Raw genomic sequence first — 27,915 nt, forward strand, 5'->3', positions numbered from 1 at the left:
CCAAGCGTGGTGGTGAGCACCTGTATTCTCAGCTACTCGGGAGGCTGAGGCAGGAGAATGGCATCAACCCAGCAGGTGGAGCTTGCAGTGAGCTGAGATTGCACCACCACACTCCAGCCTAGGTGACAGAGTGAAACTGTCTGGAAAAAAAAAAAAAAAAAAAGGAGGTACACACGTACATGTCACGTTCTTCTCCCAAAGAGACAGGCCCTTTTTAAAGATTCCAGATGTAAATTTGGTTGTCACCCTGCTTTTGAGAGGATGGGCTGTGTTTTAAGCATGAACACACTTTCCTCCATGCACCAAGGATGCACCATGGAGGACCGTGCTGCCGCCACCTCCCCAGTCTCTGCTCAGGGTGGGGCAAGGGGAGCTCATGTCTCCCCTGTACACCCTCAAAAGGCCAGGTGCTCAGAAGGGGGCTTCCAGGACTTGCTGTAGGCATTTGTTAACAGGGCAGGCAGTACCTCGTGCTGGTGGGCATCCAGCAGTAAGGGGATCTTGCACTTCACTCCCTGGACCCAGCCCCATACAGAGGGGAAAGAGATACCTGTATCGTAACTCGTGTATTTATAGACACACAGAGACACTGCAGTGCAAGGTGCAGAACTAGAAGGAATCGTGGAAATAAGAGGGAAGACATTTGGTTATGACTGGCAGAGCCACCTCAAGCCTCAGCACTTCCTGCCGGAGCCCTCACTGACCAGACTCCTTAGGGGTCACTGCCATTGCCTTGCGCAGCTCATGACAGGGCAGACAGTGACAGAGCCTCAGAACAACCTCCCACTCCTTCCTCACCAGCCCAGGGGACGAGCTGCTCATGAGTGTCCCAAAGCCTGAATGCGGGAACACAGAGGTGACTGAGCAGAAAGGGGGACAACCACAATCGCCACGGGTGTGCAGATATTGCGGGGCACACCAGCAGCCCTTTCCACCTAAAGAGGACGGCCACGGGTGTGTGGATGCTCCCGCATGACCCAGCAGTCCTTTCTACCTTAAAGGGGAATGGTCACGGGTGTGCGGACATTCCCAGGTGCCCCAGAGCCCTTTTCACCTTAAGGAGATTTTCACAGTCTCATATCAGTCTCCAAACTATTCAGTGAGGTTACAGGAGTATCACTGTGGACCAACACAGATTGGCACCAAGTAAGGGTAGTTTTATAACCACGTCTCAACCCTGAGACAATCAGGTCTTGGCCATCTGGTCAAAGCTTTTTCTGGAACAAAGTTGGATAATGAACCTGAACTTCGGTTTTCCAAAGCTTGTTACAGAAACCACATCTTCCTAGGTGGGGCTTCGTGGTGTCAGGTGCACACATCAGTAGCCAGCCTTGCCAAGATTCATGGCACATTACACGTTCGCCTGAGAAGGCTGCTCAATCATTGAGGGCTCTGACGAGATCTGAAATGAATTTGCCACTTCGGCCTACACTCTACTCCCTTGTTTGCCTAAAGAAACCCAAAAGGCAGAATTTGTTTTGGCCAATCGCCTGCTGACCCAACTGCAGAGGTTTTAACTACAGTGCTTTCATTGCATTATAGAAAGCAAAGTCATACAGATCAACTCATTATTACCACTCCAAAGGTTTAGTAAATCTCCAGATAATCAGGCAAACATTTTAAGAAGCTACATTAAAGCTTACAATACTCAAAATTTAAAACTACATTCATGCTTCAAAAACCACCACTCCCATTTTAGATGGCCAAATGCATATGAGAAAGAAAGCAACGTGCTGAGCGCATTTTTTTTTGTAATCTGATGGAGAATCTGCCACTTTACAAATGGCTCTAGTTCCTGGCTCCAGATGGGTGTGGTGGGTTGTCTCACTCCATTTCAACTCCACCTGAAGCTGGGACACTAGAAATCCATTCCCAGACTCCAGGGCACCAGAATTCCCACTTCTGGAAACAGCCTGGAATGCAGACCTGTAGCAGAGAATTCTTTCCTGCCCCCACCCAAACCGTCCTCTGTGGAAGGCGACGGTGAAAGACAAGCCCACCCCCCTAGGCACAACTGCACCACGAAGAACCATTTCAAGGTGGGAGGTGATCGATCAGTGGGAACAGGCAGTTTAGCTAATCACTTATAAGGCAGAGATGGGGGGTTTGAAGGCCTGCGTCTGGCCTTGTCCTCGGTAAATAGTCATCCGCCAGTCAGCCTAAGCCACATGGGAAGGGGCTTCTTGCAGTAAAAGTGGGGGCGCAGTTGTGGGGAAGGGGAATGTCTTAACCATCACTGTTTTACAGGATCACAGGGCTCAGGCAATGTTCAGTATTGTCACACACCAAGGTTTTTACAGTCTGAAGAAAACTACAGTCCTAAGGTGTCAGTTCTCAAAGCCCTTAAGTTCCTCCTGGGAATGGGCATATTAAAGAAAAAAGATAAATGTTTGACTTCGGAGGGTTTGCCTACGACTGGGATAAGCATGATATCCTTCTGGCCAAGCAGGGAGCAGCTGGACCAGACTGGAGGGAAGGAAGAACAAATTTCCACTCTGACCTCAGTTGGGCACCAGAGTCTTCCCTGTCAGAATGTGGGTGTGGTGCTTCCCACACACCAGCCTCTGACGAAACTCAGCCCAAGGGTGTGGGAAAAGGCTATCTACTTCTGAAAAATCTATAAAGTGCAGACACATCAAAAGCTTCAGAAGACTGTAAAGGGCTAAGGAGACCACTACACCCTTGGAGTTTACAGAAAATGGTCAGCATCACACGTGCCTGAGGTCCAGGGTCAGCTCCCAGCTGCCACGACGCCGTGAGCGCAGCCCTGGCTTCCCCTCTGATGCAGAGAGCTGGTCACTCTGCCGGCAGTACTCAGAGCTCAGAATATTCTAGATGAAAGCAACGTGTTCCTTTTAAAATGGGGAACCGGGCAGCACAACTGAAGCTCCACGACTGTCTCAACTACTGGGTTTCGGGGTAGCATTAGGAAATCGTGAGAATCCAAATCTCAATTTCGTACAGATTCCAGATTCACTGCAGGTTCCAGAATTTCCTGAAACAATCTTCCAATTTATCACTCAGGATTCCCTTGCCGAAGCTAATCAAGTCTACATTCCTTACGGAAAAGCCACCATAAGCACCACCACAAATAAGATCAACTGATGCCCACCCTTTGCACCAAACATATAAACTGTTACTCACACAAGACTGTGCTGGAGGCAGCTCTCAGCTGAAGCTGAATCCGTGGGACTCCATTATCCCCATTTTGGATCGAGTGTGAGGATTGTCAGCAAACCAGGACCCCAGTGTAAAGCAGAGAACAGATCCTCTGACGGCTGCCTGAACATTTCCTTCCCACCTCTGTCTTGGATATTGAACACCCTCAGAGCTACGGAGTCACCCACATTTGCAGGTCATTTATCCAGCCACCAGGATAACACAATTATGCGATAAAAATGCCTTCTCAGGGCTTTGTCATACTCAACAAGGAAGCTCAGAAGGCTAGGTAAGCGCAAGAAAGGGGGAAGCGTCCTCCAAACAGACAAAAACCAAGGAAAATCGTGCAGAGGCTGGAGAGAGAACAGAAACAGAGCCCGCTGTAGCCTTTCAGGTCTGCTGGCCGCAGCCCTGCGTTAGGCGGCACCATTTCCACGGATGCATCCTGCTGGGCCCATTTGAAAGGTTCTGCTGGCGAGAAACTCACCCCCACTTCCAGCTCCTGCAAGACCCGCTGCAGCCGCACTCCACCCAGGGGGCCGACTGTGCAAGTCTTCCTGGAGCGACCCCTCAGAGCCTGCTCAGTGTCTGAGACTGAGAAGCACCAACGATCCAGAAAGGCACAATCCCGTTCTCCTCGTGCTTTCTGGGTTCCAAGTTGTCTTAATAACGAGTCCTGCATAAACCCCGGGCTGGGGAGCCAGCCAGGGCCCAGCAGCACCCGGCTCATGCGCTCCACTCACCCCACAGAGAACCGCGGAGGCCCCAGCACACTGTGTCCGTGGGGCAAGACACCAGAAACAGCCACAGTTCAGGGTTCTGCCACCCGCCCCGCTGTGGTAACTACCTGCTGTGATCTGAATTCTCATTGGTTGGAAAGGTGATCCCATAGCTCCGCTGCCTTCATTATCTGCTGGGATCTGAAATTGCATTGGTTGGAAAGGGGATCTCACTGCTCAAGCACTTCCTGCTGCCTCCTTGCAAACAACATAAAAAATCCAAAACCCCTCTTAAAGAACGTTTACTGTAACCTCAAAACAAGACCCATCCCGAGACCAGGGAAGATACACACGCACATCTGACACCTGGTGGATGTCAGTGACCGACGCCACGGCTTCCGTGTGGCGTGTGAAGCAGGAAGCCTGTCACGGTGACTCAGGCTGGGGTCTGAATAGGGGTCTTCCAAGAAACTAGGCAACCAGGAAGCACATCCCAAAACCCAAGTCCCCGCACTCATGTACCTGGAAGAAATGCTGCGTGGCCATCGACACCAGTTGTGAACCAAGACCGATCTGTGTCCTGTGGCTCTCACAACGTCCGTACATGTCTGGGCCCAGCAAAGGCCCACACGGCACCCTGCTCGCCTCCAGTGGGGCTCTCTCCTGCCAAGGGATATGGCCCTGAAGTCCGTTGAGATTTCCAAAGCTCTACAAAGTCGTCCTCCCTCCTGCTTGTTCAGAAGGCCTAAAGCCCTGAAGACACCAATGAGAACTGACCTAGCCTCTTAAGGCAGCTCAAACACCTAAACACAGGAACGCTGGACCTCTCTGCCCTCAAGAGCAGCTGATCACACACTGGGCTAAGCAGAAGGCACAGATGTCACATCCAGAAGCCAGTGGCGCTCATGTTTGCATTCCAGGAGCCGCCCATGTGAGTCCCTCCAAGGCTTCCAAGTCCCACTTGATTGTATTCACCGTATCCCTATAACATCAGAGACATTATATCTCACGGTATCTATGAGATCATCTCTACTTTTATGAGCACATATGCTCCCTGACTTACCATGGGATGAAACTGTTCCAATAAACCCAGCATAAGCTGAAAATATCCTAAATAGAAAGTGCATTTGACATAATAGTTTCAACTTACAACGGGTTCATCCAGAGGCAGCCCACCTTGTACCAAACAATGCACTGAGTGTGACTAGTTCACACAATCACAACGTTGAAAAAAAAATCACAAATGTAACCATTGTGAGCCAGGGACCAACTGTATTGGGGCTCCTGTCTTCGAGACAACAGAAACCTCTTCTTAGACAAGAATCACAATTTATAATCCTCAAAATGTTAAACTTAGTTTAACAATCTAGAGGTTCAAACAAAGCCAAAGTAGGCCCACAAGGCCATTTGTGCCATTCACGAAGACACCCGACTCTTTAATAACCCTCACCACAGCACCTCAGGGTGGGTCCCAGAGGCGGCTGAGGCTTGTGGCTACGGACACTAACGAAACCAAAATCAGAGTACGCAGGTGCAGTCAAGACATATGACTTCTCCACTAGCATATGCACAAATGTTCATTGGCAAATCTGATCTTTGCTTTACCTCCCTCCCATGACTTAAAAAGGAGTCCACCACACACACACACCACACACACACACACACACACACAGCATTTCAAAAACATAATTAGTACTTGCATTCAATTCTGGGCATTCAGAATAGACTTAATGGGTGATTAAATCTCTCCTCCAACCCATTGCTTAGTCTTCTTAGAGGATGAAGGATTTTGCATAACACAAGTTAACATATAAAAGATCTTGTATAGAAACAGACTTTCAAGTGGTCTTCATTATAGCGATTCAACTAATATACAAAGGACCCAACACACAGCATAGTGTATATTAGAAGAATGATTAACTTGTTACCCTCAAAATCCTAATATCTACACAGAAAAAATACCCTATACACATTTTATCATTCTTTACCAGTATAGTCATACAAAGGAGTATCACAAAAGCAAAAGAACACATTTGGTTTGACTCACAGTTCTAAATTTAATATAAAATTGCTAAAACAACCAAGACAAACATGACTATGAAATATTTAACGATCTTCACCTAAATTCAAGTCACCATTCAACCACCAATACCTCTGCTCTCCTTACGGGAACTTTCCAAAAGTAAATTCTGGAATTAACAGGACACATTTTTCTGGTGATAGAAATTAGGAAGAAATTGGTTGAAGGCGGCTCCTTGGCTGTCAAACTTTTTCTCAATAATATTTTGTAAAATAAAAGCATCAAACAGATCTTTACATTAACTTACAATCTATCAAGCAATACTGGAGCAAGCTTTAAATATTAGCCACATTCTGTCAGGGCTAACATTAAATCAGCATCAGTCTCATGTCTTGCAGCATCCACAGCTCATCTCAAAACCACTTAAGATTTCATAATTAACTCAATTAAAGAAGTCATCTCCTTGATCTTTGACATGAAGGGGTAATTTTCCCCCAAAATAGTACCTCTTTCCTTGACATGATTTAATCTGTGGTTAGAGTATTTAACAGGATTTCTTTCCTTCTTAGAAAATAAAATATACACCTTTCCAGTATGAAAAACTCTAACTGGTAACGCTATAGCTTAACCAGGTCAAAAGCATTTTTTTTTTCTAAGTTAAAAAAAGAACCTAACTGCATCTTTGGACCTTATGTGAGGTAGTGTCCAGGGTCACTGGGACCCCTGCTTGGCCAGTGTAGCTGGGTACCAATTAAAGACAGAAACCCAAGCGTTCACTCAAAGCCCCTTCCCAGCTGTTCATCCTAGTGGAAGAAGCCATGGGTACAAACGAATGTGGCACTCTACGGAGGGCTTTGGGGATAGGCTGCTTGAGAACACCAAAGTGGCTCACTTCCCCCGAGTATAAAGCCAGTGACTGCTCTCAACTTCCATCCACAGCAGCCAAGGTCTGGAATCACCTGAGTGCCCGTCAACAGGGGATGAAGGGAACGTGGCCCGAACATACACAGGAGCAATACTCCACCACACAGCGGAGAGCCCTGTCATCCGCGGCAGCACGGATGGAGCTGGAGGACATTACGTGAAGCAAACGAGCCAAGCAAGGAAATGGCGCATGTTCTCACTCATAAGCAGGAGCTGAGAGTAGATCTCATGGAGGCCAAGAGTAGGCGGTCAACAGGGCCCAGCAGAGCCCACTCAGAAGCAGGATGGGCAGAGGCTGGTGACGGGCACAAACACACAGCCTCATGGGAACACGAGACCTAGTATTGTTAAATCAGCAGGGGGATGGTAGTGGGTCATCTACTGTGTATTTCAAAACAGCTAGGAGAGAATAACTTGAACATAACCAGCACAAGGGAAAGAAATTATTTAAAGTGAAAGACATCCCAAGTACACAGATTTCATCAATATAGGGGTGAATCAAGGTATCACATGCACTCTGAAAATATGTACATATATTATGTATCAACAAAAACAAAAACCAATGACAGAACCATTTGCGAAGCACGTGCAGAAGAATGGGAAGGCTGACATGGTGTGGCTGTGTGTCCCCACCCAAATCTCATGCTGAACTCTAACCCTGTGTTGGAGGTGAGCCCTGGTGGGAGGTGATTGACTCATGGGGGTGGTTTCTAATGGTTCAGCACAATCCCCCAAGTGCTGTCCTCATGATAGTTCTCCTGAGAGCTGGTTGTTTGGAGGTGCATGGCACCTTCCCCTTCACTCTCTCTCCCCTTTCAGCCATGTGAAGACATGCCGGCCTCCCCTTCACCTTCCACTCTGATTGTAAGTTTCCCAAGATGTAGAAGCTTCTACAACCCACAGAACTGTATGCCAATTAAACCTTTTTTCCCTTATTACCCAGCCTCAGATAGTTCTTTATAGCAGTGGAAGAACAGTACAGTCCTCAGGACCAGCAATGTTTTCCTTCTACCCAGCGGCCAACAAGGTCCCACACCCTAGCTGGTTTCCAAAGCTTTGCCAGAATGCTGAGGCTGTTTTGGGGATACTAACTTTCTTTGTCAGAGAAACCCCACCTCTGAAACAGCCTCCACCAGGGGCCTCCTTCAGCAGCAGCAAAGCTGAGTGTTCCTTGCACTTCCCTTCTTCTGAACAAGTAAACATCTTAAGCTTGTTTTTCCATCTTCCCAGTTCATTGAAAAAAAAAATCTTATGCTTTCTATTTTCCTAACACACACACATGGAAGAGAAGTGCCGTGAGTGCAGGGGCTCTTGTTTTCCCGGATCTGAGCCTGGCCCTCAAACACTAGCCAAATACTAACATGATATCCAGAGGCAGAAATGCAAATATCCACATGACTTCAAATACCTTAAGGATCTAACAGGCCAAGTGGCCCATGTAACTATGGTGTGCTGGGCCATTCATCTGGTGTCCAAATCCCAGTCCAAGTGAGCTCTTTAATTTCAAGACTTTTCAGACAGCTGTTTTGTTGTTGTTGTTCTGTTTTGTTTTTATTAAAGGGATATGTTACAGTTATAATCAAGAATATCCCAGGCCAAGTGTCGTGGTTCGTGCCTGTAATCCCAGCACTTTGGGAGGCCAAGGTGAGCGAATCACCTGAGGTCAGGAGTTCAAGACCAGCCTGGCCAATATGTTGAAACCCGGTCTCTAATAATACAAAAATGAACCAGCCATGGTGGCAGGCACTTATAATCCCAGCTACTCAGGAGGCTGAGGCAGGAGAATGGTGTGAACCAAGAGGTGAGGCTGCAGTGAGCCAAGATCGTGCCACTGCATTCCAGCCTGGGCAACACAGCAAGACTGTCTCAAAAAAATAAAAATAAACCAATACTCCCAGTTAGTTCTTCACCAATGTCAGATACATCAGTTTAAAGAAAAATATGAAAGAATGTTTTTAAATTTCAGTGTTCAATTTAACCATATCTTTTAAGAAGATATGAAGATAGAAGTTCCCCAAGGATCGGGGGAGAAAAAAGCAGTTAAGAAAATCTTAAAACCTCAGGAGAAAAACAAGTATGGGTTAAGACCTCAAGGCAAAATTTTTCTTTGCACTTTGATTTCAAAAGAACAGAGATGCCCAAAATATGAACTCTCCCATCTGCATTTTATATTCCTCTGTGTCCTTTGAAAGGCTGGAGATGGGATCCCAGGTCCCAAAGTGCCTGGTCATGAGCCGTTTACTCCCCTGGCTGTGCCAAGAAAGCTCTGTGGCCCAATTTACCAAAAAAAAGGTCCTAATTTACTCACGTTCATCACTTTGAGCAGAGTCTCAAGAAATGAGACAGATATTGACACTCCACAGAAGCAAGTACTCTCTTCCGAAAAGTCAAGTGTCAGGTTCCCATGAGCCAGGCAGCTTGCTTACAGAAAGCACTGGCTGACTTGCAGGTTTAATGTTAAATGCATTTAAAATGTTAAGTGATCAAACCCCCCTCCCAGTGGGTGTGAGCGTTGAGCTGGCTGCAGTAGTGATGCAGACCACTTCTTGCCTTTGGTTTTGCTTCAAGCAGAGCACCCCACACCCAGGAAGAGGCCAAAGGATGGCATCGAGGTCTAGGGCAGATCTAAGGAGAGCTGCAGGCTGACTGCCTCATCTGCAAATAGTCTGTCATTTCAGAGAAAATCACTGAACAGAGTTCATAACATGTGAATTTTTAAAATTCATGTTTCTAATTTCATCCCATTAGAACTTTTGAACCTCCGCCTCCCACCTAGAGAACGTCAGCTCAAGCCGATCACAGCGCAGGGCGATTTTCTATAAATCATGTGCACGCCTGCATCTGAGCTGTGAATGTCTGGAATGTGCCTGCCAGGCCCAGGAGAAACTGCAGCAAGTGTGGGGACACAAACCGCTAAGGAATCTGATTTGGAGGGAACTGGAGGCAACTAATACTAGTTCCACTGGTGTTTCTCGGTAAGGTTTGACCAGGCAAACTGTTATCACTGTTGCTAATTCATGGTACATGGGATGGGGACTTAACAGTAAGTAATTAGAGCAATTACAGAATTTGCTACTCAATTACAATGGCACAGATTCCTGAGAATGGAAGAACTGTTGCCCAGGAATAGAGTTCAAGAGGTCCTCCCCATGCTCCGGGAAACATGGCACTTCCACGCACCCATGCTTTGGTCCCTGGCCACCACCATCCTGATCTCGGCCATCTGATGACATCAGTCCCCAAAGCTGGAAACACCTGACCTCTTGTCACCCTCCCATCTCCCCTGCCTTCCTCCAGTCCGGGATATTCAGCGATGCCCACATCCAGGACCAAGAAACCAGGGTTATCCCAAACCAGTGCCTGCATTCAAAGTCCTCCACGGCAGCACAATCACCAATGGCCAATACTCCCAGAGCCTTCCACCTCAAAACGGGAGCACATCTGGATTCAAGCTGACAATGCTGCATTCTCTTTGCCATGTACACATGAGGGCATGTCAGGTTCCACCTAAAGGTGTCAGGTTCTGAAAGAACACATTCCTCAACACATCACAGCCTTGAGCACATCACATCCCCCCATATGCCTCCACTTCCTGGGTCCGACACAAACACATCACAGCCTTGAGCACATCACATCCCCCCATATGCCTGCCCGACACAAACACATGAAGAAAAACAACACCTGGAGAAGCTGCAATAAGGTTACAACCGTTTGTAAAAGCGCAGGAACCGATCAGAAGGCTGCTAAAAGCATAACTTCACATTAACATGTAAGCCAATTGTAATGCTGTAGCCTAGAGAAATGCCTTGTTCCTCTGTAACCTGACAAGTCCTGTTTACCTCGAGCTACAAAAAGCAAGCGCACGCATTGTTTGGGGCCCTCTTATATGTTGTAGAACGGAGGGACCAAGTTCGAACTTGCATTAAAGATCCTTTCCGCTTGGCTTTGACTCTGGACTCTGGTGGTCTTCTTTGGGGAATAAACGGTCTGGGCATAACAGTTCCACGCTGGTCAGGAGCCCAAACCTAGTCACTCTGCATGATCTCAATTCACCATCCACAGAGAAGCCTGCAGTTTTCCTCTGGTACACGGTGTGGATGGTGGATGCATTTCCCCTGAAGACTCAGAAACAAGAGCCTAGCCAAGGAGGCCAGTCACCCCAGTCCCCGCAAGGCCTCGACATGCCCCTCTGCTGTCTGCACACAGTACCCAAGTCTAGCAGTGCTGGCTCTGTGGTGGGATCCATCTGGGCCTGCAGAGGACCCAGGGCACAGGAACCGTGCAGCCTGGCTGCAGCAAGAGGCCTAAGGGATCCCCACGAGGCTCTCCAGCCTAGGTGCCCTCACCACAGGCAGAGTCACGCAAGAGAATTGCCTGCTGAACTGGAAACGCTTCAATCTGCTCAGCCAACACAGACAGACAATAGCCACCTACAGCTGCTGAGCCCCGAAACGTGGCCACTGGGCCTGAAGGGCTGAATCTGGAATTTAATCTGTGAAGTTCTTTTCAAATGTGTTTAACTATGTAATCAAATCTTTATTCTAATTAAATTTAAAGGAGCCTCTGGCTATGGGCTCCCCTGTCGGGCATCACAGCTCCAGGGAGTAAGAATGGGAGGGAGAGGCCCAGAGCCTCTCTGCATTCTCCACGCTAATTCAACAAGTCATCGTAAGGAAAGGCACTCCAGCAGGAGAGGTATACACGGGAAGAACTGGGTTGGCCCTGACAAGCATGACCCCCATGGCATCACAGCTGCCTCAGCCAACAGGCAAAAGACAATGATGCCCACCTGGACAGGCCACCAGATGTGATGATGCACCCCCAAGCCCTAGTCCCACAGCAGCCAGAGACCACCCGCTGCTCGTCCCCAGTAAAACAGGCAGAGCTACCTGAGCCCTCAAAAGCAGGAAGAACTAAGGAGGCAATTCCCACGACACACGTGACACTCCTTGGAGACAGACACAGGCTTCGCTGTGAAAGAGCAGAGGACAGTGGAGTCCCTAGGCGGGCTGCTTCTTCCAACGATCGGGAAGAAACCAGATCCTTTTCCTTGTAGGAGAATCATTTGTACCGTGATTAGACAGAAGACAGAAGGTGGCTGATGTTATCAAATCATCAAGCACCTCACAGCTGCTTCTCCAAGGAAGGCCTGGAAACTTGCAGCCACTCGTGTAGGGGCTGCAGTGTTCATGGAGATACGGGTGACTGAGGTCTGGCTTCCTCAGGGAAGCTAAATTTGAACTTTCACCACTGAGGAATCGGTCATTTACAGTCACTCACCCTCAATGCAGAAGAGGGCTCAAGACACTGCACCAGACTTCAACACTCAGGGTTAGGGTCAGGGTCAAATTCACAAGTTTTACAAAATGTATTTACTTGGGATACCAGAAGAGATGTAGCTTCACACCCTCCCACCTCCGCGGTTTGCTTAGCCCCTTCACCAGTGGATCTCACCAACAGCCGACACATCCACGCCTCATCCATGGCAGCACAGAAAACCACTTGGAAGACAGCCACTCCCACCAAGCTTCCTGACTTTGCTGTTTAAAATCTGCATCTCATACGTGAGATTACACTCCTCCGAACAACGACATTGCCACTGTCATTTCACACAAAAGGGCTTTAGGAAATGACACGTGGTCCAGACGCCAGAGGTCGCCGGCCGCCTTACTCTGGCCTAATTCCTTTGTGCCTGTATGGAGGCTTCACAGATACAGCCCATTTATGACCGTATGAGAAGCTCAGGCCATAGATGAACTCAGTGCTGAATGTTTCCATTTATCACCCTTTCGTTTTGTTCAGAAGACAGCTGAGAAATGCTGGGGCAGATCATCTCCTCGAGTGTAATGACTCCAGCCACTTCTCTTCACCCCAGGTCACCCCTTAGTCACACGCTTTTGAGCAACCAAAGCAGTTCTGTTCCCTTCACTGTGGGTTCCAAGCACTAAATTCCTCCGTTTTATCAATTAGATTATCAAGCAGCCATTTGTAATCTGGACTGCAACCTGATATGAAATTTAAAGCTAATTTAGGTTGCAGTAATAGCTCCTATTGACATTATAGATAAGGCATGAATGAAAACTTTAATCTGTTCATAGGACCAACTTTGTAAACAAACCAATTATTCAAGCAATGATTGTCTACAGTTAGATGCAAATTACTTTGCTCATGAAAGATTTTCCAATAGGAATTTTTAAATCCATGGTCTGTGTTTTCTGAGCCTGTCTCTGCACCTTCCCCTGAGTGCACAGCAGGACTTCTCAGGGCATCCCATCAGCAGGCCCACTGAAGAGAATAAGCCCGCAGCCCCCAGCCCAGGAATCAAGTCCGAGCCCCAGCAGCCCCTCGTCCAGCCGGGGCTTCTTCACCAGCACAGCACCCAGAGGTCTTCCAGGTTTAATGCCACGTGTGCGTGGAAAGTAGAGTGCTGGAAAGACCACAGTGGACATTCTACAAATGCAAATTCCCTCCTGGAACAGCCCAGCAACCCTCTGTACCTTCCCCAAAATACCCACACCAGGCAGGCGTAGAGTCTAATGGAGGTGCCTAGGAATCAGCATTTAACACGTTTCTGATGAATCAAAAAGTTTGAGAGGTCGGTCAGCAAGAGGCTGCCGTGGCCTCCACTGATTTGCAGGCTCTGAAGAGACACAGATTCAGGTAACAGGCCAGACAGGACAGGACAAGGATGGGGAGGTGGAGGGCAAATTCCATGGACCACCAACCACCCCGCCATCCCCACTGAGACTCCGTGATTTAAGGAGAGGCAAAGCCAGGGAGAAAAATTGCCCGCACCACACGAGGGAATGAGATTTCACCTAAAGCACGCAGCATGTGGCTGAGGGCCAAGGTTGGGCAAGCCAGGAGCACAGAACAGAGTTCACAGGCCCAGAGGTGCCCCCCACACCCAGACCCCGTGCAGACCTCCCAAGCTCTGCCTGTGTCTCCTGCCTGGTTTATTTCCTCCCCCCTCTACTGTGTTGGTTTCTCAGCCGCCACCCACCACCACACACCGTCTCTACAAGCTTGGTGGACTCAAAAGGGGGGGCTTAGATCTGGGCTCTGGGGCCAACGTCCTGCCTGAGACATTAGTTCCAACCCACCTAGCTGTGATGTGAGCCCCGGAGATTTCTCATATGTGAGATGGGAAGGTAACTGAACCCACTCACCAGGACAGCTGTGCAGACTGAGATTACATATAGCCACACCTCGGCGTCCAGCACACGTGGGACCCCAGTCGTGTTGCACCTGATGGGAATCCCTCTATGCCCCCTCTGCTACCAGAGCCAACTCCCAGCAGTAGCTGTGTAGGGTGCATCCTCTATTCCCACTCCACTCACCTCCCATGGCTCCACGCAGTGACCTGCCACACAGCAGCCACCAGCAAATCCGGCCCCACTGGATAATAGACCACCACTCCCCCTCACTTTGGGGCGTGTTCCACTTGCAGTTCCGAAGCAGGCCGAGAAACCGCCCTCAAGGGCAGTCACCTGTTCCTTATTGAACGTAATGACCTGCCACGCAGTACCACCAGCAAACCCAGCTCCATCATCCAGGCTCCTGTGGATAACCGAACTCCCACCCCCCGACCTTGGGGCATCTTCCACTTGTGGTTCTGAAGGGAGCCGAGAAACCGCTCTCAAGGACACTAACCTGTTTCTTATTGCACGTAATGGCCTGCCAAGCAGGGCCACCAGCAAACACGGTCCACCGTCCAGGTTCTGGTGGGTAACTGCCCCCCTCCCCCGCTTCCTCCTGGGGTGTCTGGGAGGCTCAAACTGCCCTCCAAGGGCACTCATCTGTTCCTTATTGCACTAATACCTCGTTTAGAGAAATCCACTTTGACTTCCAGCACTGCAGGTGTGACAATTTAGCAATCCTGCTTGCAAGCTCCAAGAGCTTGAGGTCACGTCCACCTCATCAGCATCCCAGAGACCCAGCACTATCCCACTGTGTTTAAAATTCCAAAATACTCCTTCAAAATGCTACTGGCATTTGGTTTGCGCATAAAATGCTAAAAAACCTTCAAGTGAAACAAAGATCTTTAACAGTTTGATATAATGACATGTGAGTTACACATCTGCCAAATTGTAAAGCCTCACGCATTTATAACATTTTATTTATGGCCAAATGGTTCATTAATATAAACTACAAGAATCTCCAAGAAACAGGTTTTTTTCTGGCATTACATGACCAAAGGAAAACTGGGTTCTGGCTGGCTTTCAGACCTGTAGAGGCAGACATATCTGGTGACACAACCAAGCTCCTTCCCACTGATGTGGCCTCATCCCAGGCCCCTCACCTGGATACCCACAGGCCCCGGAGGAGAAAGCTGACCTGCCTACATTTCTCAAATACACAGCTGTTGCTCACACTGCAGATGGAGCTCAAGGCACGAGCAGGCCACCACGCTAAAAATACCATGCAGTGTCCACGCCAGGTGATGGTGGTTTTCACTCCATCCCAAAGCCCCATGTATGAGTTGACAGCCGTGACTACTAAATGGATTTTTAGACTCTCAAGACATACTTTACTTTTATGCAACAAAGTTAAAAGACTATCACTCAGATCTAGGCTCTGAAACTGTGGAATAATTATTTGGGAACAGAGCCTCTGCCAGATCAGGATAAGCACTTGGGACAACACCCCGTGACCTCGGTCCACACAAACCCATCCAGACCAGAAGCCTCCTACACTGCTCTGTCATTTCTGTGGATTTCTGTAAACGAAGTATTAGTGCAGTAAGGAACAGATGAGTGCTCTTGGAGGGCAGTTTCTGAGCCTCCCAACCACACGGCCACATTAAGGCTGAAGCCGCGCCACCTCCAGAAACACTGTCCCTCACTGAGGTGTGCCTGGCTTCTCCCTTTTTCCAGAACTTAACAAACCCTAAAAGGACAGGTCTGTGTAGAAAAAAGCTACTTGCGATTCCTCTTCCCAGTTCAGACTGTAGGAAGCTCATTTCAGCCCTCACTGTGTTCTGACTGTGGCTTGGTTCCCATAAGAAAGTCAGAATTCTAGTCCCTGTCTCTTGGGCGGTGTGGCAGGCACACATACCTTCAGTTATATGAGGAAAGGCGTGGTGAGCCCCCTTCCTTCAGTAAAACTGCACAGTTCCCAGAACCCTGATGCCATCCCCCTCACGCCACTGTGAACACCTGGACAGAGCACATTTTAATGCGTGCACCTTTGTGGGCTAGTTTTCTATTTCACCACTAAATCACCCCAAATTTAGCACCCTAAACACTGACTTATTTTCTCACATTTCTGGAAGCTGGAGTCCAAAACAGGTCCCACCAGCTAACGTCAAGGTGTCGGCAGGGCTGTCTCTGGGCAAGCAACTGTCTCCTTGCCCCTCACAGCCTCTAGAGGCTTCTAGCATCTCCTGGTCCATATGGCACCTACTGTCTTCAGGACCCACAGCGGCTCTGACGGCCCCCCAACAGGAAGACGCAGAATGTCAGGAGCCCAGGCTCCAGCGCTAGGGTCAAGCCTCCCCCACCCTCCCACCTCCTCACGCACTCCCGTGCGAGCTAATATAGATTCCACTTTAGTGTCACCTGTATAAGGGGTCAGTGCCCAGCTGTGAACTGGTTAACCTCGCCCACACAAACCCCGGGAATAAACTCACAGGCCATGGACCACTCCACAAGCAATAAGTGACCACCTGCTCAGGGACCTCCAGGCCCCAGCAGAGCCCTCCGGTACCTCCTTGTGAGCTCAGACTGGCGGCAGGGGTCTGCAGCGCCAGAGGGCCCTGCATAAAAAAGACAACTCTCATGTCGGGAGGCACCCGCCCGCAGTTGGGTTCCCAGTACTTTAAGTAGCCCAGGTGGACAAGCCGGGATGCATGCAACCCCATCACCAGAATAACAGCTGCACGTGGCGAGTGCACGGGTGGCCACCACTCAGCCCAGCGGGCTGCGCTAAGCACATCACCACCATGACGTCCAATCAAACTCAGCTGCTGGCACAGTCCCAGCATCAGCCCCCAAGAACATTCTGGATCACAATTCAGAGTAGTGATTGCGATCAGGGCCACACGTGGCTGAATGTATTTACAGGAGGACGCCACAGCTGGACTCATGCCACAGCTGGATCTGGCTGGACTGGGAGCATTTCCCACTGTACATTCTTAGAACACCATTTTATTTGCGATTTATTAAACTTTTGTGGCTTTTTTTCTGCTAATCTACTTTATGGGAGTGTTTCTTGTTCTTATGACTGCAGTGATACTTCAAGCTACAACTACCAATGTGTAAAATTAGTTTGGAAGGCGCCTTATCATTAAACATTTCACCAGCAAGCAGTCAGAGGCACCCAACCCGGAGGCCTCTTTTCTTCTCTGAGCCAAACCTACCTTGGACTCAAAGAAAATGGCACATGGAAAGGGGCTGGATCTCCAGCGCCCATTCCTAGGGAGCCTCCTGGGGAACAGATATGGAGGGAGAAGCCCTGGGTTATGGCACTGTCGTACTCAAGAAAAGTCTATTTGGGTAATGTAAGCACCAGACTTAAGAGATTAAGCAAACCATGAAAAGAAACCACTAACCACAGCTTTCCCAAAACAGAAATAAACTCCCTTTAGTTTGAATTGGAAAAGCAGAAGTGATGATCAGGATTAAAAAAAAAAGACAAAATATCTGAACACAGGAGAATAATCAAGGGCCACTGCCTCTTCCTGTGTCAGTGGGAGCCTCGCATCTAAGCTGGATTTAGAAGGTTGCTACTTTGGACTGAAAGGTATCCCCACCCCTAGTTCGTAAGCAAGTGGAGCAGAATGCTTCAATGATTTCAAGGTTTAGTGGTGAAGCTCTGCAACTCTCACAACCATTTTAATTGGTGTGAATTTTAAAGTGACTCAATCTGTTGGCTGGAGTATCTAACGGCTTAACCACGGGGTCACGTTGGAAAATTTTTCCAATTGCTTTTGTTTTTCCTACTGAAGATGCATTTGAACGTTGTTGTAGTTTACAGTTGGCTGGTTCTGATGTTTGGTCCTGAGGAGGCCCAAGTACCCATAGAGGAAGAATCTGAAACCTCAAGCCACTCGAGCGCTGTCTGGGGAGATGGAGACCCCAACCCGAGGGCCACTGACGGACTCAGCAGGGACGCAGGGCCGCCCGACGCAACGGGCCACGTATTTGCCGCTTACAAAACAACATAAGCACACACCCCCAGGTGTGCACACACGCTCTGTACACATCTGTCCCTGTCAACACCAGCACACACCCCCAGGTGTGCACACACGCTCTGTACACATCTGTCCCTGCCAATGCCAGCACACATCCCCAAGGTGTGCACACACATTCCATACGCGCTCACATCTGTCCCTTGGCATACACCGCCAAGGTGTGGACACACGCTCTGTACACACTCACATCCCTCCCTGCCAATATGAGCACACATTCCCAGGGGTGCACACAGGCTCTGCACATACTCATGTCTGTCCCTTCAGCCTGAGTCAAACAGTCACAGAGAGGCAGAGGAGGAGGAAGAAGGATGCGATGGGCACTAAGGTCCTGGGCCGGTTACGCTCTCTACCTCGGGAGAGACCCCTCATGTGATCCTGCCGTCACTCACCCTTCCGCCTCCATCCTCCATCCTCCCACAGGGATCAGGACGACGCCCACTGCACAGAGCTGTGATGAGCATGAACAGAAGATGTCAGGAGCTCACGCCAAGGTGCTGAGCACGGGGCCTACGGAGTGCTTCTTTCTGCTGTGGCTTACATTGTCAAACAAGAGGCTGACACTAGACTGTCACTCGCTGAGAAACTGAAACTTGTGACCTAGGAGCCTGTGAAGGTCTAAGAACAAATGAACAAACCAAACAGTTTTGTTTGTTTTCAAACACCATAGCCTGTTTTTTCTTTTTTTTCATGCTCTACCTTGGTTATCATTTAGTTTAATTTCAAAGTAAGTCCAAGAAATACACAAAATCACAGGACTGAGCATGGAGCATTGTTTCACTTCATGTCCTCCAGCCTTTAGGACACATTAAGGAAAGACATGATTCCAGGATTCCCATTAGAAAGGCTGCCCTGAGGCACCCGCTGGGGCAGCCAAATTGCAGCTGTTGATGCTGCCCCCAAGCTGCTTGGATGAAGCAGAAGATTGCGGAGGTCTCCTCTCTTCTGCCCCTTGTCCAGGAGAGAAGGTGGGGGGAGAAAAGTGAGAGAAGACATGAAGAAGGAGGGGGGAAGCAGGGAGAGAGGAGGGGAGAGGGAGGGAGAGAGGAGGGGGGCGGGAGAGATGGGAGAGGGAGGGAGGAGGGGCATGTTCCATCCACCAAGGCAGCTGCACTGCAGAGAGAATGGAGGGTGTGTTGCCTCTCAGGACAGCAAGTTCAAGCTGTTTATAATTGTTAGCCTAAACAGTGACCAGCTGAGGACAGGGCTGTAATTGGAGTTGACAACGTTTTCTTTTCTTTTCTTTTTTTTTTTTTTTTTTTGAGACGGAGTCTTGCTCTGCCACCCAGGCTGGAGTGCAGTGGCCGGATCTCAGCTCACTGCAAGCTCCGCCTCCCGGGTTCACGCCATTCTCCTGTCTCAGCCTCCCGAGTAGCTGGGACTACAGGTGCCCGCCTCGTCGCCCGGCTAGTTTTTTGTATTTTTTAGTAGAGACGGGGTTTCACCGTATTAGCCAGGATGGTCTCGATCTCCTGACCTCGTGATCCGCCCGTCTTGGCCTCCCAAAGTGCTGGGATTACAGGCTTGAGCCACCGCGCCCGGCCGACAACGTTTTATTTTCATAGTTGATATTGGGGACCTGGACCTAAAGCACCGTGCCTTGCCCTTTCGCCAGATGGGCCTATGCTTCTCTATACTTGAGTCTATTTGACTAAATACCCGATATTGACTAGGAATTATGATGTGTAGGATACCCCTTATCACAGTAAGATCAAATTCACGTTCTCAATGCAATTTGCTCAGGGACTGGCTTCTAACTCTGGGTGGGAATGTTAAGCTCAGTCCAGCTCAATTCAATAAGCATTTATCAAGAAACTCCTAGACCAAGAGCTAGGTTGGACAGTGGGTATGGGGTGATGGGGATATGAAGATGTGGAATTAGAACTCGAGAAGCTCAAATGCTCTCATTTAATTCCCTAATGCAATTACCAAGCTTCAACCTGATGGCTGTAATGTGTAAATTCACTTTTTCTTTATTCCAGTTCTACATAACAAAGCATAAATAATCACAGAGGAATGATTCTGTGTTGGACTATTCAGCGGACAGCTAAGAGCATTCTGACTGGCGTGAGACACTGTCTCCGTTCCCAGGGAGCCCGTGAGGTGGCTGCACGGAGCACACGCGTGAAGATTCAGGAGCATGAGCGTCAGGTGATGGGAGGGGCACGGAGGCAGCACCAGAAAGATGCCTGCGGAGAGGCCACTGCAGCCAGGCTGGCTGGGAAGGTCACAGGAGTGGGTGCAGGCATCTCCCTCCAGCCGCACTTGGTTTTCATGAGGACGCGTGCAGGGAAGGGGATGACACCGAAATGCTGTGGCGCTGAGGGGAGGAGGGGAGGGACACAGGGCCGAGGGCTGGCCCCCACCCCTTCCGTCCCTGACCCTATGAACGCTGCCAAAATCCGCCCCAACGGGGAGAAATGAGGTGGGTGAAAGAGGTGGACAGACTTGGCTTCCGTGGAATTCACAGATTCCAGTCATTAAAAATCCCTTGTGAGTTTTCATCTCGAAAACTTTGCAAATGTACTTAGGAAAAAGAGACAAAAGATGAAGCCAACACAATTGGGCTCAAACCGCCGTCCTTCTCCTTCTGTCTTCATCCAAGACCCTCCCTGGGCCTCTGAGCGCGAGAACCCGGGGCTACACAGCCCAAGGGCGCAGCTCCTGACCAGAGGAGGGAGCAGCATGGCGGGGCCCCCAGCACGTGGATGGCAGGATCTGTGCTATGTTAGTCCCAGGACCCCAAGCAGAGAAGGCCTGGGGCTCCCAGCTGAAGTTTTGCTGTCTCCTCTGTCACCAAAGTCAAGAAGGACTGAGTGGGACCAACGCCGCACCTGGCGGCTCCTCAGTGGCTGCCCATGTGGTCCTCAGGCTGCGGGTGAGACCCTCTAGGGAAGCTCAGTGGCGAGAATCACAGCCACGAGTGCTCCAGTTGCCCCAAAACTCCAGCATAGCCTGAGGAAGGCAGCGCCCGCTCAGATCCCCATGCAGGCTTGTGTGGCACACTTGTGAGGCACACGGCACCAGAACATGGCACTTGAAGTGGCTTTGTGGGGTGTAGGAACACAAAGTGTGGTCTCGAGTGGCTCAGAAGTCACTCTCACCAGCCTGCAGGACCTGGACAGCCCCTTTGGACGTGGCTGGAGTCTCTCCAAGGTGGGCTCCAAAGTCCCAAGGATGAGGTGAGCGTCGGTCTTGCTCTGAGAAAGGCCCCTGACAAGTATCCTGAACATGCAGGCACACAGCTGGCTGACTCATTTGAAGGGACCTGCTGAGCCACGAGCCAGGGACGGCTAGAGAGAACTCGACTAACACACGAACCCTGCCCAGGCGCCCACCTGGGGCGCCCACGAGAAAACTATGGAAGCTGTGAAGACGGAGGTGTGCACAGGGCTGGGAGAATCCAGGGAGGAGCCGCACTGGGGACCAGGAGGGACGGGGGGCTGGGCCCCACAAGCAATTGAGGGAGGCACTCGGTGCCCTGTAGACCCCTCTGCACCCACAGCTGCAGGCCTGGCTGGCAACACGACCTTGTCTGCAGGGGCCCAGGAGCACGTGTGTTTGCCAGGAGCTGCCCTCCTGGACCCGCACTACGGGTACCGTCATTTTAGAGGCAGGTACCTGATATCAACGATGACAATCAACCCTGCCACCCTGAATTACAGCCATGTCCTCAGCGGGTCACTCTTTATGCTGACAATCACAAAGAGCTTGAATTCGCTGTCCCAAGAGGCAACAAGCCCTTCATTGTCACGGCCGTAAGCCTCTGTGCAGCCCTCCACCCACGTCGTTTCCCGTCGGGGCAACATGAAGTCCCATGACGGTGACTCAGAGCCAGCCCAGTAGCTTCAGTGCAGGAAAAATCACAGAAACTCAAACACAGCCTAAACACGGGCAGTTGGTAGGAGCCGATTCGTAAATTCAGCCTGTAGGGAGGCTTTCTGGGCTAGCACAGCTCTGATCACAGGCTTGCGCTTTCTGCTCCCGGTAAAGGGTGACGGGGAGGCCGGGCTCTGCCATTCTGCCCTGTGGCCTCGGTGGCCTGTGCCAGACAGTGTGACCATCGCCCGCAGTGAACACTCGGCACAGCGCAGCAGGCTTGGCGAAGAACAGAAAGTGACCTCTAAGTCCGCAGAAGACGCTAAGCCACGCACGGCCTCATGCGCACTGCTTGTCAATCCTGGCCGAAGCAGGAACGAGCTCTTAATAGTTCCAGTAAATGCAAAGGCCGCCCTGGAAAACTGCATGAACCTTTCTGACTACTCACAGGTAGGTAGCTACTGCCTGAGACACAAAGGTAAAGAATTAACCTGAAACTGCATATTATAAAACTTATTTTTAAATGATGGCGCTTCATTGAAAAGACTCCCAAGGAATACTGCATTAGAAAGTGACAGAGTGAAACCGTGAGGCCGACCACAGGAGTCCCTGGAAATGTCACCAAATGTTGTGTCAAAACTGGGAAACAGAAGAACCGCACCTGATGAAACATTCTATTCATCACTCGCGTCCTCCCCACATACGAAGCTATGTAAAAAGTGTTCCCAGAAGGTAAAGTGAGCAGGAGGGCTGTGAACACACAAAGAGAGAGCCACTTCATCCACGGACCACAACAAAAGAAACGCTAACGAGTGCCGACGACACACTGGAGTCCAGGGCTCTGGGCGCAGCTGGGACGGGGACACTCAGGGTCCCACTGTCCAGATGGGAAACCAGGGTGGAAGCACCAGGGAGCCTGTCCCAAGGTGCAGAGCTAGTGAACGGTGGTTCATACTGGGACAATCCCAGATGCCAGGCTCTGGGGCTCCTCGGGACAGAATCCTGTTGACTTCACTCTGGGGTGCGAGAGGTGGCAGCATCCCCCAAAGGCACCTGGAGAAGTGGTGTTACCCTCCACCCCCTGTCCCCAGCGTTACCCTCCATGCCCCTGTCCCCGGCGTGACCCTCCGTCCCCCTGTCCCTGGTGTTACCTCCGTCCCCCTGTCCCTGGTGTTACCTCCGTCCCCCTGTCCCTGGTGTTACCTCCGTCCCCCTGTCCCTGGTGTTACCTCCGTCCCCCTGTCCCCGGCGTGACCCTCCGTCCCCCTGTCCCTGGTGTTACCTCCGTCCCCCTGTCCCTGGTGTTACCTCCGTCCCCCTGTCCCCGGCGTGACCCTCCGTCCCCCTGTCCCTGGTGTTACCTCCGTCCGCTGTCCCCGGCGTTCCCCTCCGTCCCCCTGTCCCTGGTGTTACCTCCGTCCGCTGTCCCCAGTGTCGCTCACCATCCTCCTCACCTCCAGGCCCCTCTCCCTGTCCTCCCGCATTGTCCTGTTCAGCCAGAGCACAGCACATGTCTCTTCCCTTTTCAAGAGGCTCAGCTGCACCCAGAGGCATTCCAGCCTATTCGGGATGGGGCACACACCCTGGGGAAATGCCAGCACAGGGCCGGATGGGCCTGAGACCCTCTCACGGTCGCCCAGGAAGGATGGAACAGCCCACGGTCATGCTGATTATCAGGCAGGATGAAAACTTCTGTGTCCGAAATGTTCTTTTCACTGGAACTGTTCGGACCATTCGTGAACGAATCAGTTAAATACCAGCAAGGGCCATTCCCACTTATTCTCTGGGTACAGTTTTCCACCCACCAGCACCCACACTCCTAGGAATGATCCCTCACGCAGAATCAGCGCCTTGTGCCTTTAGGAAAACCTCTTTCTCTCCAGCTTTGTCCTCCTTCCACAAAAGGTGCCTCTGACTGCCTCATTCGCCATACCAGGATTTCACTCGGCTACGGAGGAAAATCCGCATGGGGCTCAGAGGTGGGTGGTCCCTGCATGGGCAGCAGGTCTCTGACATCCTCCGAGGAGCCTGGCCCAGGCCAGCCTCACACGCCAGGACTCTGCCTTGTGGCCCTCAGGCCCCCGAAGCTGCTTTCCCTCCAGGTGTCATGCCTTGGGCAAGAAGGTCGGACAACGGCCCAGGGCTGCTTTGGGTCGGGAAAGCCTCCTGACACCTCCCTCTCCAGGACCCCCCATCAGCATGCCAGCATCTGGACCTGTGTCACCAGCCACTCTGCCACGCAAGAGAATTGGATTTTCACCCGGGTGTGCTGCTTCCCTAAACAAAGTAGGGTGTTGTTACTGAGGAAAAAGGAAAAAATTGACATCTTCTTGGCATCCCCACGACATCCAGCCACCGGTTCTCACCACCACAGAGATGTCCATCCCTGTCTTCAACCAAGCGCCACTGACCCAGAAGTGCAGTAATTACTACACTTTCACCACAGTCACCCACTCCTTCACCTTTACACCCAAGAAAAACATGTTTCCCAGGCAAATTAGATGTCCAGGAGGCATAAGGAAACCCCAAGCCTGCTTTAAGCCTCAGACTTTTGAAACCGTTGAGGGCTGTGCACACAAGAGCAAGGCTGCACCCAAAATCTCTGCTCCTGCCGGATATCATGGACAGACCGCACGGCTCAGCCACATGGACCCTTCCAGGACTTCACGAGAGGGACCTCCATGGTACAGGCAATGATGTACACTTCGTTCAGCCTCGAACAGACCACACCCTCGTTACAGGGTCGGTGGTCCACCTCCTGTCATCAGCCCCTCACCTTACCGAGGGTCTGTGTCTGCATTTGAAATAACTTTGCTCTTTTACCTAGGTACCAAAATGCAGCATCGCGATGTTTAAAGGTCTTTAAATATCAACACTCCGGGTGCAGTCCTTGTCACTTGAATGCGATCACTCGATGCAGGCCTCCCTCACACCTCTGAGGTAGCTCATACCTTCCCTACCTAACCAAGGAAGAAACGAAGGCATGAAAGGTGCAGCTCCTAAGGAGCAGATTAGGATTCAAACCAGTGATCTTCGTCACACGCTGACCTACCTCTCAGGCTGAGATAACATTCAAAATTAACCAGGTAGAACAGCGTTCCATAGATCAGCTGGAAATGGTCCTTGTGGATGGGCCTGTGGTTACTCCCTGAAGAACAAGACCATTAGCCCAAAAATCCACCTGGGTCACACTCAAATGCTTACATATCCAATTATTTTTAAAATAACCCAATTAAGCATGTTCACAACCATTTACAGCCATATAGATTGTCTGCTTTGCTGACAATCAACCCAAGACTTCTGTCGGCAGAGAACACGGTGCCAGGTCCAGAGAAGGTGGAACAGAGACGCAAGCAGGAACCTCTCCATCCCTGGGAGCCTCGCTCTGATGGGTCCGTGAGGACACGGTACAGACCGCGGGGCACAGGCAGACGGCAGGCCAGGATGTGACTCCATCCTTTGCAATGTGTGGGGTTCTAGGAAGAGGCTGGCCAGCCGGGGAAGTGTCCTGGGCTCTGTCCCAGTGATGACGAACTTGGCTCCCCACAAGGGCCGCCTGTTCACCACAGTGACCCCCGGGGACCACGCCTGCACCCACCTTGCTGAAGATAATTCACTTCTCATCTGTGAAAGAATAAAGCTAGACTAACTCAATTTCACACTCACTTCCAACTTGAACAACTTGTGTTAGGAAATCAAAGACAAGGACTCTGACCACGTCACAAACCCAGGAAGCAAAACCCGAGACTAACGGAACGATGCCACCTTCGCAGTTCCGAGCTTTACTAGTTGTTTTTCTTTTCTGGTCTGTTTTTCTCTTTTGGTTTAAATAATTAAAGATCCTCCTTGACAAGAAAAATAATTCTCTATGAAACTAAAAAAAGTGGTTCTAATTAAACATTTAAACATTCTTCCATATGCTTTATAAACAGTTGAAATTACAGCTCTACTTACTGTTAAGTACTTTAACCAAATGAAAGGTTAGTTATACAGACTGGCAATTATAAAAAATAAGGCTACATATTCATGGCATCATGAATAATTAATAAGAACTCTTTGATTTCATTCAGACCAGGGATTCTGTGCTAATAGGCTCTGAGCTGTCTTGAAATAATGCTGAAATTTTAAAATGACTTTTGTACTTAAACGTGTCCCCAAAGTGAAGCACAGCGGCGCTCCTGTTATTTAATCCATGCTTGTAAGACATATCAATAGTGAACCGCTCAGCACGCCGCGCCAATATCACAATCATCATAACAAACTTACAACAAACCCCCCTCCCCCATCATCTCCGGCCTTCCCCTACAAATTCACTTTTGCCAAACCCCAAAAACAAAAGCCTTCACATTCACCCGGCCAGAGCTTGCATTGTCATCTTTTAGCTATGCACAACTCCAACTGCCATTCCCTCAACTAATAAAAATTTACTTCACCTAACCACTCTTGAGCCCATTCTCCCCCTCTTTTCCCAAATACTTACACAACACCAAACTCACGCCCTTACCACCACAACCCCAAAGACAATAGTCCGCAACTATATGCTTTCCCTTTTATGTAGCTTAATATATCCAAAGCAAGACACTGAAAATGCCTAGACGGGTCTACACACCCCATGAACAAATAGGTTTGGTCCTGGCCTTTCTATTAGCTCTTGGCAAGATTACACATGCAAGCATCCCCACTCCGGTGAAGACACCCTATAAGTCACAGTGACTAAGAGGAGTAAGTATCAAGCACGTGCAAGGCAGCTCAAAACACTTTGCTCAGCCACACCCCCACGGGAGACAGCAGTGACAAATCTTTAGCAATAAACGAAAGTTTAACTAAGCTATGCTATATCTAGGGTTGGTTAATTTCGTGCCAGCCACCGCGGCCATACGATTAACCCGAGCTAACAGACACCGGCGTAAAGAGTGTTTTAGATCTAACACAATAAAGCTAAACTCCATCTAAATTGTAAAACCTTAGCTGATGTAAAATAAACTACGAAGGTGGCTTTAGAACTTCTGAACACACAATAGCTAAGACTCAAACTGGGATTAGATACCCCACTATGCTTAGCCTTAAACTTCAATAGTTAAAACAACAAAACTACTCGCCAGAACACTACAAGCAACAGCTTAAAACTCAAAGGACTTGGCGGTGCTTCACATCCCCCTAGAGGAGCCTGTTCTATAACCGATAAATCCCGATCCACCTCACCATCCCTCGCTCAGCCTGGATACCGCCATCTTCAGCAAACCCTAACAAAAGCTACAAAGTAAGCACAAACGCCCACGCAAAAACGTTAGTTCAAGGTGTAGCTTATGAGATGGGAAAAATGGGCTACATTTTCTACCCCAGAAAAATCCTACAATAACTTTTATGAAATCTAAAAGTCCAAGGAAGATTTAGTAGTAAATTAAGAATAGAGTGCTTAATTGAATTAGGCCATGAAGCACGCACACACCGCCCGTCGCTTTCCTCAAACATATTTAAGGACTAACTTAACTAAACACCCCTGACATTTATACAGAGGAGGTAAGTCATAACATGGTAAGTGTACTGGAAGGTGCACTTGGATAAAACAAGGCATAGCTCAATATAAAGCATCCGGCTTACACCCAGAAGATATCAATATTACTTGATTGCCCTGAGCCAACACTAGCCCAAAAGTCCAATTAATACTATTAGTAAATCAGCATATACCAAACCATTTACACATACAAAAGTATAGGCGATAGAAATTTTACCTAGGCGCTATAGACATAGTACCGCAAGGGAAAGATGAAAAAAAATTAACCAAGCACAAAATAGCAAGGACTCACTCCTATACCTTTTGCATAATGAATTAACTAGAGACCATTTCGCAAAGAGAACGAAAGCCAAATTCCCCGAAACCAGACAAGCTACCCAAAAACAGCTAAAAGAGCACACCCGTCTATGTGGCAAAATAGTGGGAAGATTTTTGGGTAGAGGTGACAAGCCTACCGAGCCTGGTGATAGCTGATTATCCAAGATAGAATCTTAGTTCAACCTTAAGTTTACCCACAGAACTACATAATCCCACTGTAAACTTAACTGCTAGTCTAAAGAGGGACAGC

General features: G+C 49.6%; 1 long non-coding RNA gene across 1 annotated transcript; it reads left to right on the forward strand.

Moving 5' to 3' along the window:
- The first annotated feature begins 2,228 nt into the window (after positions 1–2,228).
- Positions 2,229–27,676, forward strand: LOC117088349. Its single transcript, XR_004439173.1, has 3 exons — positions 2,229–2,238; positions 8,407–8,421; positions 27,514–27,676. It is a non-coding gene; the product is annotated as an uncharacterized LOC117088349 (long non-coding RNA).
- Positions 27,677–27,915: the final 239 nt, after the last annotated feature.

The sequence above is a fragment of the Trachypithecus francoisi genome, unplaced genomic scaffold (genome assembly GCF_009764315.1).
Source record: "Trachypithecus francoisi isolate TF-2019V2 unplaced genomic scaffold, Tfra_2.0 Contig00745, whole genome shotgun sequence".
NCBI classification, from domain to species: domain Eukaryota; kingdom Metazoa; phylum Chordata; class Mammalia; order Primates; family Cercopithecidae; genus Trachypithecus; species Trachypithecus francoisi.